General features: G+C 46.6%; 1 non-coding gene across 1 annotated transcript; it reads left to right on the plus strand.

Moving 5' to 3' along the window:
• Positions 1–18,958: 18,958 nt before the first annotated feature.
• LOC146005933 (5S ribosomal RNA) lies at positions 18,959–19,077 on the plus strand. The gene has a single exon (XR_014444080.1). It is a non-coding gene; the product is annotated as a 5S ribosomal RNA (ribosomal RNA).
• The last annotated feature ends 1,395 nt before the right edge of the window (positions 19,078–20,472 follow it).

Genomic DNA, 20,472 nt, shown 5'->3' on the forward strand with positions numbered 1-20,472 from the left:
AGGGGTTCCCTACGCCTTAAGTAGCTGCAAGCGTATACACGCTTATCTGTGTGCTTTTTTCTTCTCTCTGCTAATATTCTTGCTATCCCTTTAATTTTCTTCCTAATGTAATTTAAAATATTTGCAACTTCCTCATGTATTTTCCCTGTGGTACCTGACATGCTTTTACCAATCACTGTCCCGATATTTTCAGTGACCCATATAGGATGACACAAATGGTGTCGACACCAAACCACGGGACGTTCACCTGGTGTATTAGGGAGTCCATAGGGTCCATTCTGGTCCAGTGTAAGGTTACACGTTTCATTCACCAAGCATCTCACATGCTTCACATTTTACTAACACCTTGAGTAACTGTGCTGTATAATGTTTTTAACATTTTTAACTCTTGCAACATTCTTGTTTAATTTTTGTACTTTGTCACCAATGCATAACTGCCTTATAATCACTCTGTTTTAATATGTCTCCACGCAGGCTACGCGTTATGCTGGAGCCAAGTGCCGCCCACTGGGTCTGATTGGAGTTTCTAGTAACCATGGCTGCCTGGCAGCGTGCGTTCCAGCTCCCCTGTCAGCGTGCGTTCCAGCTCCCCCGCCGCGTCACTTCCGGTGCTACCAGAGCCTGAAACCTCCTATCTCCTTTGAGGTGGCTCAGACGTCACTTCCGGTGCGACGTCACCGCGACCCTCCAATGGAGCAGGCCAGGCCCAGCACGACGCGCCGCCGCCCATCCACTCACCCTTACTTAAGGTAAGCACTATTTTGTTTTACTTTGTTCACACACACCTTGACAAAGGGGCGCTGCCCCGAAACGTTGGTTTGTTCCACTGTTTGCTGAATACAGATTTCTAAGAAAGACCTACGAGTGCTAGTCTTTTTTCCCTTGCTACACTGTCCACCGAGACAGGCACCGGGGCAATTAACCCTTCAGAGGGAGTGCCGGACCGTACTGTGACTTATACCAGGACCTGCGGGACCACTGGAGTCAAGGCACCCTCACTTTATATCTGGACGCTTACATCTTGAAAAGAGGTAGTGATAGACATACCTTTCCCTTTTAAACCACTGCACAGTATATCTGCACTCATCCCTGCTTTAACCCACGCTGGACCAGCCCCCCACCGACTTCACGTTTACAACCAAGATGACTTCATCCCAGCCCAAATCTTTGCCGGGACCCAGTGAAAGAGGACCACAGGCAGTTACCCAAGCCACCCCAGGCTACACGGGTATTACAGTGGACATTAAGGAGCACTACAGCTACACGGAGGAGCACACAGCCCAATTGCTCTTCACACAGAGTCTAAACAACATTGATGAGCGACCCAGCTCCGACACCATCTACCAGGACTGGTACAAACTAAGAAAAAGAGAAATTGATTATCTCCTTCATGGAATCTCACTGTCCGACTACGTGCGGGACCGCATGATACCGAGAGGTTTTCGGGTAAGGAACATGCCCACCATCGGTCGACACAACCCAGAGTTTTGTCGACGATGGGTGGGCATCTTAAATAAATGTAGCCATGACCTCATGGTTTTGGTTGTAGAGGAAGCAGGCCAAGAGCTCCAGCGTACCAAAAGCAAGCTGGCAGCGTTTGAATCTCAGCATAAAGAAGTACTCTTAGCTGACACTAGCACAGACTGGTTGTCCAAACTGCAGGAACAGTGTAACAACTACCAGAGGGACTTGATCAAGTTCAAGAGGAATAAGCTGAGCATCGTGAAAGATGATTATGACCACAACTCCGTCTACCGATGGCTATCCGGGAACATCCCGGGTGCACAACCCCCCCAACAAGGCAGGGGTAAACCCTTCAGACGTTCCAGAAGCACTCACTCAGGAAGACCTCCCAATCGCTCACAGAGTGATAGCGATTTCCAGATGGACTCTGATACCCCTGAAACACCTGATGCGGATGTCCCTTTAGGGACCCCACTACAGCCAGCACATCCAAAAGTACCAAAAGAGGAGGGCGACCACCCGCAGGGGGGGCCAGAACGCGCGAATCGCCAAGGGTAAAGGAGCAACGGAATCGTTGATTTGCAACCTGTCCGACAGACAATTTTCCGACATCGAGCAGAGAGTGCTCAATCTGGGCCTATCCTATGTGCCCACCACACGTTATGATGAACTTACCTGGAAAAGCGACTTGCATAAATTTGGAAGAAAACTACGCCTGCAGGAACACTTCCAGCACATTCCTAAAACCCCCAGTCCGGATCCACACCAAGGCTTCATACAAGCCCACAGTAGATCGACGTTTGACCCGGTGTCAACCAACTCGTCAATAGACTCCTACTTACGTCTAATGGAAGAGTCAGTTGGAAGATATACTGCCCCGCAACATCCCACGCATTGCAACCTCAGCAAAGAGGAGCAACAGGCCCTGAAGAATATGGGTCTCTATAAAGACGTGGTTTTTCGAGCGGCGGACAAGGGGGGAGGAATAGTGGTCCAGAACACTGCAGACTACATAAAGGAGGCTTACCGCCAGCTGGAAGATGCCAATGTGTATGAGAAACTATCCACTGACCCCACCATCGGCTACAAAAATGAGCTGGATGGGATTCTGAAAGAGGCTTATGAGACCAAACTGATCTCAGAAAAATTGAAGGTCACCCTCACACAGCATCATCCTGCAGTCCCGGTTTTCTTCATGGTTCCCAAAATCCACAAATCCCTCACCCACCCCCCAGGGCGCCCTATCATCAGTGCCTATCAGTCCATTTACCAGCCCATATCCCAATTTCTGGACAGTATCATTCAACCTCTCATCATCAGTCAACCCTCCCACATCAAGGACACCACCGATTTCCTAAACAGGCTAAACCAGATTCGGGATCTCCCAACTGAAGCACTGCTGGTGACCATGGATGTCACCAGCCTATACACCAGCATCCCCCAGCAAGAGGGCCTGGAGGTCATGAGGGAATTCCTCATTGAGAACAACATGGATTCCTTAGACCTGGACCTGTACATGAAATTGCTTGAGTTAACCTTGACCAAGAACTACTTTTTATTCAACGGCCAGTTCTTCCGCCAGAAATCAGGATGTGCGATGGGCAGCTGTGTATCACCATCCTTCGCCAATGTATACATGTTTAAACAAGAAAAGAACATGTTCCTGGACAGTCCTGACATACAGCAGCACATCATCATGTTTACCAGGTACATAGACGACCTGTTTATGATATGGACAGGGGGTGAGGAGGCCCTGGCAACGCTCATCACCAATATCAACTCGCAAACGTCACCCATAAAGTTGACTTACGCTTTTTCACACAAAGAAATTAATTACCTTGACGTTTCAGCTACGGTCAGCAACGGGTTTCTAAGTACCACAGTATACTCTAAGCCTACCGACAGGAACACCCTGCTGAGGGCAAATAGTTTTCACCCCAGAGCATTGAAGAGGGGGCTCCCCAAGTCCCAAATAGTAAAAGCAGCGAGAATTACCAGTGACCCCACTCGGTTACCTCAGGTCTTAGACAACTTTGTGGCCAAGTTCCAACAAAGGGGTTACGACCTCAAGACCCTTAAACAACAGAAACAGGAGGTCTTGGCCATGGAGAGAAAAAATCTCCTTGAAAGGACACAGAAGCAAGGGGCGAGCGAACTGGAAATTCTGCCATTTGTGACGAGATTTAACACCGCCAGTGCCATTCTCCCCAGGGCAACACGTGCCTTTTGGCCCATCATAAAAACGGACAAAAATCTTCCGGGGTTCCTAAACAAGAGACCTATGCTCTGCTTTACCAAAGGCAAGAGTATAAAAGACACACTGGTGCATAATGATGTCACAGGCTTTCTAACGGCGGGCAGCCACAAAAGCAACTTCTTGAGCAAAGCACCAGGGTGCTATAGGTGCATAAAATGCACCACCTGCCAGCACATGGATATAGGCACCCATTTTACACACCCGAAGACCCAACAAAAGTTTCCCATCAGACAAGTGCTAACGTGCACTTCAACCCACATTATATATGTGATCACTTGCCCGTGCAAGTTGACATATGTGGGTAAAACTATCAGAACTATGAGAGAAAGGATGGCCTTACACCGCTCGGCCATCAGCCAAGCCCTAATGGGCAAGGGTAACGACCAACCTGTGGCGAAGCATTTCGCACAAGAAAAACACAAACTGAGCGAATTGAGACACATGGCAGTCGACCATATCCCTGAGAGCCTAAGAAGAGGCGACCGAGGCGGCAAACTAATACGCCTTGAAGCAAGATGGATCCATCGTCTAAAATCAGTGAAACCAGGGGGATTGAACGATAGACTGCCACTAAATGTCTTCTTTTAAGCCAGTGCCTTTTGCCCTTAATTCTCCCGTCCTTCTTTAGGGGGAAATCATGATAGCCATCATACAGCAGGCCTCAGCGGTTGGGGTCTTAGGAAACTGGGCCTCGTCATCATTGTGTGCTTTTTCTTCTCTCCGCTTCTTCTTTCTATCCCTGTAATTTTTTCTATTGTACTGATAATATATGTTGAACCACCCCAGACTGTGGAATAGGCTGATGGCGTATACACGCCCATTTAGTGTGCTTTTCCTTCTCTCCGCTCTTTCTTGCTGTCCCTTTGATTTTCTTCTGTGTATATTATGTGTGCAAGCCTGTGAGCTTCCATTCAACACCAGGGTATACATCTGGTCCTAATTCAGAGTGGAATCCTTACGCCTTAGCGTTCCGAGTGTGCTTTTTCTTCTCTCTGCTTGATCTTACTGTCCCTTTGAATTTCTTCTCTGTGTATGATAATATGTGAATATATATACATCTGGCCTAGCTTTTGATGAACGCTGCCGCGCTCTGAGTGTGCTTTTCTTTCTCTCTGCTTGACCTTACTGTCCCTTTGAATTTCTTCCTTGCGTATAAGGTGTGAATATACCTGCACCTGACCTAACTGTACATGAACGCTGTCGCGCTCCGAGTGTGCTTTTTTCTTCCCTCCGCTTGATCTTACTGTCCCTTTGATTTTCTTCACTGTATATAATGTGCCTACCATAATCTCCCACAGCAATACTCTGCCACCAGGGGTTCCCTACGCCTTAAGTAGCTGCAAGCGTATACACGCTTATCTGTGTGCTTTTTTCTTCTCTCTGCTAATATTCTTGCTATCCCTTTGATTTTCTTCCTAATGTAATTTAAAATATTTGCAACTTCCTCATGTATTTTCCCTGTGGTACCTGACATGCTTTTACCAATCACTGTCCCGATATTTTCAGTGACCCATATAGGATGACACATATGGTGTCGACACCAAACCACGGGACGTTCACCTGGTGTATTAGGGAGTCCATAGGGTCCATTCTGGTCCAGTGTAAGGTTACACGTTTCATTCACCAAGCATCTCACATGCTTCACATTTTACTAACACCTTGAGTAACTGTGCTGTATAATGTTTTTAACATTTTTAACTCTTGCAACATTCTTGTTTAATTTTTGCACTTTGTCACCAATGCATAACTGCCTTATAATCACTCTGTTTTAATATGTCTCCACGCAGGCTACGCGTTATGCTGGAGCCTAGTGCCGCCCACTGGGTCTGATTGGAGTTTCTAGTAACCATGGCTGCCTGGCAGCGTGCGTTCCAGCTCCCCTGTCAGCGTGCGTTCCAGCTCCCCCGCCGCATCACTTCCGGCGCTACCAGAGCCTGAAACCTCCTATCTCCTTTGAGGTGGCTCAGACATCACTTCCGGTGCGACGCCACCGCGACGCCACCGCGACCCTCCAATGGAGCAGGCCAGGCCCAGCACGACGCGCCGCCGCCCATCCACTCACCCTTACTTAAGGTAAGCACTATTTTGTTTTACTTTGTTCACACACACCTTGACAAAGGGGCGCTGCCCCGAAACGTTGGTTTGTTCCACTGTTTGCTGAATACAGATTTCTAAGAAAGACCTACGAGTGCTAGTCTTTTTTTCCCTTGCTATATATATATATATATATATATATATACGTGGATTAGATGCAAAACCTCCGGGGGTAGGACATCACACGGCACTCCAGGATTTGTGAAGAAAGGTTACTTTATTGGCAACAGTTTCGAGGCTCACAGCCTCTTCGTCAGGCTTACAGCAGGAATTAAAGCAGGATTCCTGCTGTAAGCCTGACGAAGAGGCTGTGAGCCTCGAAACTGTTGCCAATAAAGTAACCTTTCTTCACAAATCCTGGAGTGCCGTGTGATGTCCTACCCCCGGAGGTTTTGCATCTAATCCACGTATATATTCTTACAAAGGCACCCAGGTGATTGATTTATGCCACTGGAAGTGCCGGGTCGTCCAATACATATGTATATATATATATATATATATATATACACATACCTTTAACACCTCTCCCTCTACCGTGCGCCGGCACCCGCTCCCTGCCGGGTGTCTGGTCCCGATGACGTCACCTCAATGCGACACACGCCATCCGGCGTGCCAAGATCTCCGACTGGGTTGCTAGGCAACCAACTAAGCAAAGATAAAAAAGTGACAGTGCTTGAAATGTAATCAGCACAGATACTCAGTATGGACTGCAGTGGCGGAACTACCGTGGGTGCAGGGGATGCAGCTGCTATGGGGCCCGGCGGCTGGGGGGGCCCGGTGGAGAGCAAGCAGTCCCCTGCACCCTCGGTAGTTTCAGTACTTTAATATAGAGCCTGGCGGGGGGTAGCCACGCGCCATGCAGTAGGAGGCTGGAGCCAGGCAAGGAGAGGCAGCGTGCGGAAGGAGCCGGGCGGAAAGGGGGGTGACGTCAGAGTGATGAGTGAGAGTGATGCGCAGTGCGCGGGCCGGCGCTACCAGCGCGCTCTCCCTGCATTTTCTAACCTGCAGCTGCTGACAGGTGAGGCTGTGACAAGCAGGTGCAGCTGCGCTGGCAGGCTCCCTGCCTGGTGCCACCTGAAAATGCCTGGGGAGGCTTTGTGGAGAAGGAGCCTGTCTGGAGATCTTCAGTATAGAAACAAGTGCCGCTGTGCTGGTCGAAGCCTGCCTGGAGTTGCTCCACCCCGTGGAGTGAGGCCAAGCTGCTGCTGCTGCACTGAGCTGCTCTGTGGAGAGGAAGGTGATGGTGAGGTGAGCAACCCCCCAACTTTTTGTCAGTCTGTCTATGCCCCCATTCATCTATGCTGCCCCCATCCATCTATGCTGCCCCCATCCATCTGTCTGTCTTTGCCCCTTCCCTGTTTGCTTGTCAGTCTGTCCCCTCATATACTGCTACTTTGTCAGTCCATGCCTCCTGTCAGTATGTCCCCCCATATGGTGCTATGTCAGTCCATGCCCCCTGTCAGTATGTCCCCCCATGTGGTGCTATGTCAGTCCATGCCCCCTGTCAGTCTGTCCCCCCATATGGTGCTATGTCAGTCCATGCCCTCTGTCAGTCTATCCCCCCATATGGTGCTATGTCAGCCCATGCCCCCTGTCAGTATGTCCCCCCATGTGGTGCTATGTCAGTCCATGCCCCCTGTCAGTATGTCCCCCCATGTGGTGCTATGCCAGTCCATGCCCCCTGTCAGTCTATCCCCCCATATGGAGGTATGTCAGTCCATGCCCCCTGTCAGTGTGTCCCCCCATATGGTGCTATGTCAGTCCATGCCCCCTGTCAGTATGTCCCCCATGTGGTGCTATGTCAGTCCATGCCCCCTGTCAGTATGTCCCCCCATATGGTTCTATGTCAGTCCATGCCCCCTGCCAGTCTGTCCCCCCCATATGGTGCTTTGTCAATCCATGCCCCCTGTCAGTCTGTCCCCCCCATGTGGTGCAATGTCAGTCAATGCCCCCTGTCAGTCTGTCCCTCATATGGTGCTATGTCAGTCCATGCCCCCTGTCAGTCTGTCCCTTATATGGTGCTATGTCAGTCCATGCCCCCTGTCCGTATTTCCCCCTATATGGTGCTATGTCAGTCCATGCCCCCTGTCAGTCTGTCTCTCATATGGTGCTATGTCAGTCCATGCCCCCTGTCCGTATTTCCCCCCATATGGTGCTATGTCAGTCAATGCCCCCTGTCAGTCTGTCCCTCATATGGTGCTATGTCAGTACATACCCCGTCAGTATGTCCCCCCATATAATGTGTAATAGGCATTATGGTGTCTGGTATAATGTGTAATAATCATTATGGTATGCAGCATAATATGTTAAGGGCATCGTGATAGCGGCATAATGTGTGATGGGCATTACAGTGTGTCACATAATGTGTAATGGGCATTTCAAGGGGGGCCCCATTATACATTTTGCTATGGGGCCCACAAAGTTCTAGTTACGCCTCTGATGGACTGTAACAATAAAGTTAATCTGATACAATATAGTGTCCGCATGAAACAAATTAAGACACACAAGGGCAAATTGCTGAAATAAATCTGCAATCCAGTGGCAAAGGAATTAAAGGGACACGGCAAAACCAATAGTTACGGGTAATTTACAACAAACATGAAAAGCTGCATGCTTCATTAAGCCCTCTGGGTGCCGCCGTATTCATACGGTGTATCCATTTTGTCTCAAGTTGTAAAAGTTTTCTGTCCCTATTGCCCCCACGAAGGCTCTTGGGGACATGATCAATAATCTTATATCAAAGGGAAGCAAGATTGTGTTTCTGCTCCCTGAAGTGACGGTGGGACAGGTTGTTCCACTGTCCCCATTCTCCCTTCCAGGGATTGTCTTATATGGGAACGGTGGCCAGCCATGCTTTCTTTGAATGTCCGTGTGGTTTTGCCTACATATAGCAGACCACACAGACATCGGATGATGTATACTACATGCGTTGTACTGCATGTCAGTACATGTCGTATCGGTATCCTAGTCCCAGTGTGAGGGTGAAGGAAACTGTTGCCAGTTTCCATGAAACTACAGGTGGTGCAATTAATGTAACGATAGCAACCTGTTTTAATATATATATATATATATATATATAAGCCAGAGGGGGATAGGTCGGCACTCCGCTATAAACAAACAGGCTGGGTGCCTTCCCTGGAACGAATGAATCAATCCGGTATACAGCAGCAGATAGGTGGGTGGCACTCCCAGAAAAAATGACACTAGGTCCAACGGTTAAACCAACGTTTCAAATGTATTGTGACATTTTTCATCACCTGATGAAAAATGTCACAATACATTTGAAACGTTGGTTTAACCGTTGGACCTAGTGTCGTTTTTTCTGGGAGTGCCACCCACCTATCTGCTGCTATATATATATATATATATATATATATATATATATATATATATATATATATATATATATATATATATATATGTTAGCTCTGAATAGGGGGCGCCACTTGTGCTGAATGGGTTTTTTTCAAAAAACAATAATATTCCCTTTCAATATGGAGGGTGTCAGCCTATCTTCTAGTAAGAGTAATGGTATGTTTACTCACGGGTTTATGGGTAGCAATGGAAAAAGATATCAGCGACTAATTATTGTAGATATGATAATAAAAAATATTTAATGAGATGACAATAAAAATATAAAAGTAAAAACACATTTATACACCAATGGACATATATTACACAATAAAAACTGATTTCAAAGGTAAATAGGTGTAAAATACTGTGTTTGGGTAAAAGATGGGATGGGGATATATATAAAATAGTTTTATATATATATAAGAACAATACAAGAAAAAGATAGTTTAAAAAAAAAATTATATAAAAAACTTTAAGTATAAAAAAAGGTGTTAGTAAAAAGTTCTTAGCTTTTTATGGTGATAGGAGGTAGGTAGCCCAACGCGTTTCGTCTGGTGTGACTTCTTCAAGGGGTAGGAGATGAATGAGCCCAAACTATTATTTATACCTATATGCCTATGAGTGTGAGTTATGACATCATTTCCTGTTCATTGTTCAATTACTTAGGCTAGATATGTGGATTCATCATAAAGGGGGGCTGGACACATGCTCAGGGATAGAGTAAGTAATATATATGCAGAACGCTAGGTTTTCAAAGTTTTTAAGCAACTGGAAAGTACATTTAGAACAGAATAAACGGAAACGCGGCTCTTCCGCCACGTTTCCGGCGTCTGTAAAGCGCTAGTGCCCGGCTTTTCACTAATAAGATGGAGCTTTGACCTTCTCCGCCGTGTGCGCATGCGCCGGAGAGCCGTGGATTGTCAGAAGTTCTTTCACACGGCTCTTGCGGATGTGTCCTCAGAAGTGAATGCCGGCGGCCATTTTGTTGAAGTTTCTTCATTAGGAAAGGCTGCTTGTATTGCGTCTTGTAGCTATTTCATTGCGCCCATGTTAGACCATACATAGAAACATAAGAAAGAAGATTGTAAATACAATTGTGCATGACTGCTTGAATACATATTGTACCCGCATAATTTAATACATTATGTGGCTATTTAAAAGTGACAACATAGATCATTACTATTAAACTGGTGTTATATATAAATAAGGACTGTATATCAATATAATTGAGGTGCACAGCTCCAACAGAGGGCATGAATAAATTCGAGACTTACATCGACCTGAATAAATTTGTTAGAAAATTAACTTTGAAAAGACATTTCGCCAAGAATGAGAATGCCACTATACAAAACTACGAAAATAGATCTAAATCTGGATTAAAACCAGTTTCCAAATATTATCCAATTGAATCAAAAGGTAACAACATTGGGATATTCTATGACCTAGTAAAAAAGATCTGTGTGAGAAAGAATTGGAACCAATTGCACATAAAAATTTGTCTAACGCAGAAAGGGAAGCTCTAAAAAATTTGAAAGACAATACAGAAATAATCCTAAAACAAGCGGATAAAGGGGGAGGTTTGGTGATCATGGACCGAGACGCATATGTACGTGAGGCCAACAGACTATTGGTGTTATGGTTTTCGCCTGGGCTCTGGGTGATACGACAGCTGGCAGGAGGAAAAAGGTCAGGCGTGAGCCCGCAGCTGGGACCGCTGTTTAGAACGGCCACAGCGAAACCTACACTGACTCTGTTGAGTCCCCCGGGCAGATGGAATACCCATGCAAGTGCTAGGCTTCGCCTGTAGCCGCCGCGTTCGACAGAGCCAGTTAGGCCGGCTCTGACCCCGATGCAGCCAGGTGTTAGGTAAAGACAAGGGGTGAGCGATCGCCAGGGGGTATCTCAAAAGGACCGTCTAACTACAGGGCCTAGCTGGGAAGAGACCCCTAACTACCGGCACCTGGCCAAGAACGGGGAACGGCGACCCAGTCGCAGACACAAACAAGGAAATAGGGAATCTCGGAACAGGGACACCCCGAGACTGCGATTCCCCAAAACAAGGAGTAGCTAGAAGGGAAATACCCCTGCCTACCCAACGCTAAGGTGACAGACAATAACCAAAGAGGAAGGACAACAGAAATGATACCGCAAAGTAACAGCGGACCCACGGAGGGGTACAGCCACGGCGGGCCAAAGATGGTATAAGGAATAACCAGCAGGCTCCAACGGAGCACTTACGTGACCCACAGGCAGATAGGTAACGGGGACAGGTGCAGGCTCTGGCCCAGGACAGGATGATGATCCAAGCAGGCTGGGAGACAAGAGAGCAGGAGTATACACCAGGACACTTCAAAGACTGGAGCAACAATGCTCCGGGGACTGGGTAATCAGGCTTATGCTATTACTAGCAAGGAGCTGAGCTGCAGAGGATATATCCTGGGATCCAAACAGGAGACTAGAACAAGGGACCAGGAAGCGTGGCTAGGAGCAAACAGAAGTTCCCAGCAAATGCAGCAGGAACTTAAACAGAAAGCTATCACTGGCAGAATACTGCAGGTGAGCCTGCCCTATAAAGGGCTCAGGTGATTAATTACACCTGAAGATTCAGGGAGCTCCCAGGCTAGTGCTTGATTAGCTTAATATCTCACAGCCTAGTGAATAAACTAAGCTCCCAGAACACAAAGCTGTAATGGCAACAGACCTGCCACTGGAGGTCACCAGTGAGTCAAAATGCCAAACAGAAACTGACAGAAAACAAAACAGACTGGTTCCTGACAGTACCCCCCCCCCCCCCTTGAGGAGGGGTCAACAGACCCCAAAATCCAGACCTCCAAAAATTAAATGTATCTGGATTCTGGATAACGGGGCAAAGGCAACAGAAAGGTGAACACAAGCTAAAACCACGGCTTGTCTCAGTGCCCCCCCTTGAGGGTGACCACAGGGCACAACCAAAAAGACAAACAAGATGATCCAGGAAAGCGGAAAAAGATTAATGCTTCTTCTTTTTCTTTTTCCTAGATTTTGATGGAATCAGCAGTTTAAGGCCCCACACATTATCAGATCTGATGGTACCTTCTATCAAATCACAGCTATGGGTTACCAAATCAGAAACAGAGTTGAAGTCTCGATCTGAGGAGATCATGAGAGTCTTTTTAACAGATGGAATCTCAGAAAGGGAAGAATGTCTTAATTGGCCATAGGCAGAACTCTTATTGGATTCCCCAGACCCAGAATTACAGGTACCAGATGTGTCCAAAAATTTTTTGTCAGGAGTCAGTGAGACAAAACCAATAGCTAAACTCCTGGATTCCGGACCAAGCGATGAGGCAGAAGAACGAACAAACAGAGACTGTGAGTCTCCAGAAGCCAGGTCCTTAAGCCCCTGGCTTATGCTGGGCACCACATTTCCAGGAGCTGGTGGAACCCCATCCTTCTTTTTGGGACTGAACTTCTTAATAACTGCATCACAGAAATAAGATAGATCTTGGATACAAGGGTCACCAGCATTGATCCGCTCGTAGGCCCATGTCTGAGGTCTACCCCTAAAGGCAGAAATGATGAGGTCTACAATGTTAGCCCAAGTGACCCCTGAAGATGGTCCAGATTCAAACAGGGAAACATAGTGTCCAACCAGGGCAATAAAATGGGCAAGATCTCCATCAAACACGATGGACGTAGGGACATCCACCTCTGGGACCTCAGAACTGGAATTCTCTATGGGAACAACAACCTTGGGGGCTAAGATTTCTGAAGCCTCCCGAGAGGCTGGCAAAACCGAAACACTCACCGGGTTTGCAGCCATCAAGACCCTTGCTGAGGCTGTGGTCTTTGGGACCTCAGACAAGGATATGGCCACCCCTTCCGGGGACACAGCTTCTATGATACCACTTGAGACTAGATGGACTGAGTCCCCTTCCGGGACCAGACAGACAGAGTCCCCTTCCGGGACCAGACAGACAGAGTCCCCTTCCGGGACCAGACTGGCAGAGTCCCCTTCCGGGACCGGACTGGCAGAGTCCCCCTCAGGGACCGGACTGGCAGAGTCCCCCTCAGGGACCGGACTGGCAGAGTCCCCCTCAGGGACCGGACTGGCAGAGTCTCCCTCAGGGACCGGACTGGCAGAGTCCCCCTCAGGGACCGGACTGACTTGCCCCCCTTCTGGGGCGAAACAGACTTGCCCCCCTTCTGGGGCGAGACAGACTTGCCCCCCTTCTGGGGCGAGACAGACTTGCCCCCCTTCTGGGGCGAGACAGACTTGCCCACCTTCTGGGGCGAGACAGACTTGCCCACCTTCTGGGGCGAGACAGACTTGCCCACCTTCTGGGGCGAGACAGACTTGCCCACCTTCTGGGGCGAGACAGACTTGCCCACCATCTGGGGCGAAACAGACTTGCCCACCTTCTGGGGCGAAACAGACTTGCCCACCTTCTGGGGCGAAACAGACTTGCCCACCTTCTGGGGCTACGGCCTTTGGGCCCCCACTCGGGGCTACGGCCTTTGGGCCCCCACTCGGGGCTACGGCCTTTGGGCCCCCACTCGGGGCTATGGCCTTTGGGCCCCCACTCGGGGCTACGGCCTTTGGGCTGAACACTTTCCGCACGGTTTTTAGGAAACCCGGAAGATCCCTTAGGATGGGATCGTCAGCCTCTATGAGAGGTTTAACCCACTCCAAAGCTCCTCCTCTAAAGCATGATAAGAGATAACGGACAGCAGAAGCAGGAGTCATCTTCACATTATGTGAGAAGTCCATTCCAGCGAGGAATTGCTGAGCAATTGGTCGGAGCTGGGCCAAATCTCCATCGAAGTATGGAGTGTTAGGAGTATCATCAGACACGCCCGGCGGGCCTTGGGCATCAAATTGGCTCGACTGACCTCGAGCACCACAAACGTTCAATGAGCCCCAAGCGCCCTTGCCGCTAGATGAGCCCCCAGCATCGGACTCGCCTAAGGAGACCGGGACTCCTGGATCCACAACCTCAGAGGCAACTCCGAGAACCCCAAGATCGGGGAAGATGTCACTAGAAATCCCGGCTGAGACTGATGTCAGGGATTCTTTTTTCGGAGTTATGCCTCCCAAGGCCTCATCAGGAGCAATGACCTCCATAACTCCATGTGGGGTTAAGTTCCCCAAGACCCTCTTAGGGGTGATGGCTTCAAGGACCCCCTCTGGGATTATGCCGCTTGAAGCCCCTTTTGAGGGAAAAACCTGATACTCCTCTACGGGACTTAACAGTTCCAATGTTGAAAGAACGTTGATCTCCCTGACTGGAAGATTAGTATCTAACGTCTTTCTGTCTGGAATCTTTGTGGATGAATTCCACATTCCCGTCTGATTCCGTACCTCAACATGGGGCGCTCTAGTCTTAGGACCCCAGTTGTTAGTCGGAGCGTTACGTATGTGGGGTGTGTGGTCAGGCTCCTCCTGCTTAGAGGAGATAGGCATAGATGTGGTACTTATGTAGTATCTGGGCTGCCGATTTTTTGATTGTATGCCTTAAGTTAAGGCATACAATCAGATGCGATGCGATGCGATGACCCGATTTTTCCATAGGATTCAATGTTAAAATGGACTGAGTCCATTTTAACATGGAATTCAATGGGAAAAAGGGGTCCTTTTCATACCCCTACTATCCAAGTGGGCATGGAGTTGGATATAAACCTGTGGCGAGCGTAGCGAGCCACCGAGCCCGAAGCGTGGCGAGCGAAGCGAGCCCCGCGAGGGGACGGTATTCTGTGTCCCCTCGCGGGGCTCGCTACGCTCGCCACGCTTCGGGCTCGGTGGCTCGCTACGCTCGCCACAGGTTTATATCCAACTCCATGCCCACTTGGATAGTAGGGGTATGAAAAGGACCCCTTTTTCCCATTGAATTCCATGTTAAAATGGACTCAGTCCATTTTAACATTGAATCCTATGGAAAAATCGGGTCCATCGCATCGCATCGCATCGCATCGCATCGCATGCGATTTGGTCGGGTGCGATGCGATGCGATGGACCCGATTTCAAAATCGGCAGCCCAGTTACTACATAAGTACCTAGATGTAATCTCCTGATACCACTTGGATTGAGGAAAACCCTTCCCAGTACCACCACCAGGTCTGCGCAATTCGCAATACTGGAGAAAGTGGCCTGATTCCCCACAATACAGACATAGGTTAAAGTCTTTACGCCGTCACCGCTCTTCTGGTGTGAGCCTTGGCCGTAAAAAACTTCTATGTCCCTTCTGAATCTCCTGATCTGAAGTTTGACTGACTACCCCCTTAGCCAGGGTCTCCCTAGGAGCTGGTTGAGCCCCAAAAACCTCAGACAGATCCAGGAAAATTTGGGTTTACAGATCTTGCAATTGCAGAAATGACTGCTGCAGACCCTTAACCCGCTCAGGTTTTAATTCTGTAAAGGCCGTATTTAAGGCCATCAAGGAAGCTTGCAAGGCCTGCATGATTAAGTACAGCAATGAAACAAACAGACCAGACCAACTGGGCAAGCTGAATAAAGCAAAACCCCGTAACGGGCAAAATGCGGGAAGAAAAAAAATCTTAATATGGACAAATCTATAAGTCCCGCTACCAATCAAAAACACCCAAATCACCTTGAAACAAAATTTTATATATGCATGTATACCTATGACTACTGTGAACACATGCATTTATCGGTATGGCCAGTGATAATGTTATGGTTTTCGCCTGGGCTCTGGGTGATACGACAGCTGGCAGGAGGAAAAAGGTCAGGCGTGAGCCTGCAGCTGGGACCGCTGTTTAGAACGGCCACAGCGAAACCTACACTGACTCTGTTGAGTCCCCCGGGCAGATGGAATACCCCTGCAAGTGCTAGGCTTCGCCTGTAGCCGCCGCGTTCGACAGAGCCAGTTAGGCCGGCTCTGACCCCGATGCAGCCAGGTGTTAGGTAAAGACAAGGGGTGAGCGATCGCCAGGGGGTATCTCAAAAGGACCGTCTAACTACAGGGCCTAGCTGGGAAGAGACCCCTAACTACCGGCACCTGGCCAAGAACGGGGAACGGCGACCCAGTCGCAGACACAAACAAGGAAATAGGGAATCTCGGAACAGGGACACCCCGAGACTGCGATTCCCCAAAACAAGGAGTAGCTAGAAGGGAAATACCCCTGCCTACCCAACGCTAAGGTGACAGACAATAACCAAAGAGGAAGGACAACAGAAATGATACCGCAAAGTAACAGCGGACCCACGGAGGGGTACAGCCACGGCGGGCCAAAGATGGTATAAGGAATAACCAGCAGGCTCCAACGGAGCACTTACGTGACCCACAGGCAGATAGGTAACGGGGACAGGTGCAGGCTCTGGCCCAGGACAGGATGATGATCCAAGCAGGCTGGGAGACAAGAGAGCAGGAGTATACACCAGGACACTTCAAAGACTGGAGCAACAATGCTCCGGGGACTGGGTAATCAGGCTTATGCTATTACTAGCAAGGAGCTGAGCTGCAGAGGATATATCCTGGGATCCAAACAGGAGACTTGAACAAGGGACCAGGAAGCGTGGCTAGGAGCAAACAGAAGTTCCCTGCAAATGCAGCAGGAACTTAAACAGAAAGCTATCACTGGCAGAATACTGCAGGTGAGCCTGCCCTATAAAGGGCTCAGGTGATTAATTACACCTGAAGATTCAGGGAGCTCCCAGGCTAGTGCTTGATTAGCTTAATATCTCACAGCCTAGTGAATAAACTAAGCTCCCAGAACACAAAGCTGTAATGGCAACAGACCTGCCACTGGAGGTCACCAGTGAGTCAAAATGCCAAACAGAAACTGACAGAAAACAAAACAGACTGGTTCCTGACAATTGGGTGATGAAATTTCCTATATAGCCCTGAACAAAGATCCTAAGGAGGAATTCATAGAAGACTTAGGACTACTACTCCTCCAAGGACTGCAGGATCAAATAAACACCAAGGAAGAATATCAGTTTTTAATGAGGTCCAATCCCATCACCCCTATTTTTTACTTTTTACCCAAGATACACAAGTCTTTGCAAAATCCACCAGGACGACCCATAGTGGCAGGAATCTATTCCCTGACCTCAAATTTATCAGAATATGTGGACATCTTTTTACGTAAATATGTAACGAATCTGCCAACCTATCTAAAAGACACCACCACGGTCTTGAATCTTTTAAAAGATTTTAAATGGAAAGACTCCTTTTATTGGGCCACGATTGATGTCCAGTCGCTGTACACCTGCATAGAGCACCAGCAGGGGGTAGAAGCATGTAGAGAATTCATGGAAGATGATGTGACACTCACCCCACAACACAAGACTTTCATATGTGACATCATGAGTTTTATCTTAAAGCACAATTATTTTAAATTCTTGGACCAATTTTATCTGCAAAAATGTGGTACAGCGATGGGCACAATCTTTGCCCCCAGTTTTGCAAATCTTTTTATGGGGTGTTGGGAGAAACGTTTTATACACTCAGACCATGTTTTTAAAAACAACGTCAGGTTTTACGAAAGGTATATTGATGACATTTTAATTATATGGGAAGGTGATGAAGAACGTTTTAAAGAATTTTTAAAGTACATTGAAGATAATCAAATGAACCTAAGGTTCACATCCAAAATCAACAAGAGAGACATTGAGTTCTTGGATCTAATACTGACAGGAGAAGACTCTCAAGTGAACACAAGGAATTACATAAAACAAGTTGACACAAACAGCTATCTTCACTTCCAAAGTAATCACTTGCGCAAGTGGAAAGAAAATAATCCATACTCACAGTTTAACCGCATCAAAAGGAACTGCAGTAAAGATAGTGAATGCGAAACCCAACTGGAGCTATACAACAAAAGATTCGAAAAAAAGGAATACCCCACACATATACTCCAAAACGCAAGGATTAAAGTAAACAACATCGGAAAAGAAAATCTACTTGAGTACAACATAAAAAAGAGAAAAAAGAACAAATAGCCTTCATCACCACGTACAACCAACGTGAACCAATGATTAAACGGAGCTTAAAGAAACACTGGAACCTGCTACTCATGGACCCCATATTGAAGGAGCTTCTGACATCCAACCCAGAAGTAATCTTTAGAAAATCCAAGAATCTAAAAGAAATTCTAGCACCAAGTTTACTGACATCGGAAAATACCCAAACACACCCCAGTCAAAAATGCACAGGATCCTACAAATGTGGAAAATGTAACATCTGCAGATTCGTCCATCCTATCAGAAAGAAATTCACTAACCACAACAACACGAAAGAATATCATATTAAAGACTTTATGAATTGCAACACCACATCCGTAATTTACCTTCTGGAGTGCCCCTGCCATCTGAAGTATGTGGGCAAAACGAAAAGACCGCTCAAATTAAGAATACAGGAACACAGTTGGAACATAAAGAATAAAGTCGACATCCATGCCATATACAAACATTTCCAGAATCACCATAATGCCAACCCCGAGGGATTGACTTTTAAAGCCATCGAATGGGTTAAATTTGGACCAAGAGGTGGCGATCTGGAGAACAAACTGTCCCAGCGGGAAATGTACTGGATATTTGAATTAAACACTCTACATCCCCTGGGCTTTAACGACATCTACGAGATTGCGCCATTTTTATAAGGTCGAATCTAATTCTTTATCTTTTATATCCCACCCGGGTTAATGAACACCATATTTTGTAAATTTGTCTTAGTCTTCTATTACCCTTTCTTCTTTTTTATTCATGTATTTTATTATTCACACTGTTAGTCTGTAGTATATTGTATGAACCCAATAAAGTACTAAAAACCTCCAGGTGTCGCTGTATTTTCCTACAGTCAAACCACACTTGTTACGCCCAATCTCGTCCGATCTTGGAAGCTAAGCAGTGTTGGGCCAGGCAAGTACCAAGATGGGAGACCTTTTGGGAAACCCTGGTGCTGTAGTACCCAATAAGAAGCATGATATATACCGATAGTAGTATTAAGGTTCAAGCAATCTTTAGTATTTAGCACTCAGCACTTTAGCACTTTACATTCAGACACACACCAATCAATTTAATGAATTAACTTAGCACTTTAGCACTCTCTGGCCTTTCAATCGGGCACATATTAGTAATAATTATAAATAACACCCTATACAAATCAATAATAACATGGTCTTGGGTTAATTATCACAGAGCACTTAAGCTGTGCACCTCAATTATATTGATATACAGTCCTTATTTATATATAACACCAGTTTAATAGTAATGATCTATGTTGTCACTTTTAAATAGCCACATAATGTATTAAATTATGCGGGTACAATATGTATTCAAGCAGTCATGCACAATTGTATTTACAATCTTCTTTCTTATGTTTCTATGTATGGTCTAACATGGGCGCAATGAAATAGCTACAAGACGCAATACAAGCAGCCTTTCCTAATGAAGAAACCTCAACAAAATGGCCGCCGGCATTCACTTCTGAGGACACATCCGCAAGAGCCGTGTGAAAGAACTTCTGACAATCCACGGCTCTCCGGCGCATGCGCACACGGCGGAGAAGGTCAAAGCTCCGTCTTATTAGTGAAAAGCCAGGCATGCGCACTAGCGCTTTACGGACGCCGGAAACGTGGCGGAAGTGCCGCGTTTCCGTTCATTCTGTTCTAAATGTACTTTCCAGTTGCTTAAAAACTTTGAAAACCTAGCGTTCTGCATATATATTACTTACTCTATCCCTGAGCATGTGTCCAGTCCCCCTTTATGATGAATCCACATATCTAGCCTAAGTAATTGAATAATGAACAGGAAATGATGTCATAACTCACACTCATAGACATATAGGTATAAATACTAGTTTGGGCTCATTCATCTCCTACCCCTTGAAGAAGTCACACCAGACGAAACGCGTTGGGCTACCTACCTCCTATCACCATAAAAAGCTAAGAACTTTTTACTAACACCTTTTTTTATACTTGAAGTTTTTTATATAATTTTTTTTTTAACTATTTTTTTCTTGTATTGTTCTTATATATATATATAAAACTATTTTATATATATCCGCATCCCATCTTTTACCCAAACACAGTATTTTACACCTATTTACCTTTGAAATCAGTTTTTATTGTGTAATATATGTCCATTGGTGTATAAATGTGTTTTTACTTTTATATTTTTATTGTCATCTCATTAAATATTTTTTATTATCATATCTACAATAATTAGTCGCCGATATCTTTTTCCATTGCTACCCATATATATATATATGTATGTGTCTCATCCTGATGTTCTGTTCCATGCTCACTGTCTACACATCTATCTCACCCATGTCTGACTGCACCTCTATTTAGAATGTAAGCTC

The sequence above is a fragment of the Crinia signifera genome, chromosome 5 (assembly GCF_055691185.1).
Source record: "Crinia signifera chromosome 5, ASM5569118v1, whole genome shotgun sequence".
Lineage (NCBI taxonomy): Eukaryota > Metazoa > Chordata > Amphibia > Anura > Myobatrachidae > Crinia > Crinia signifera.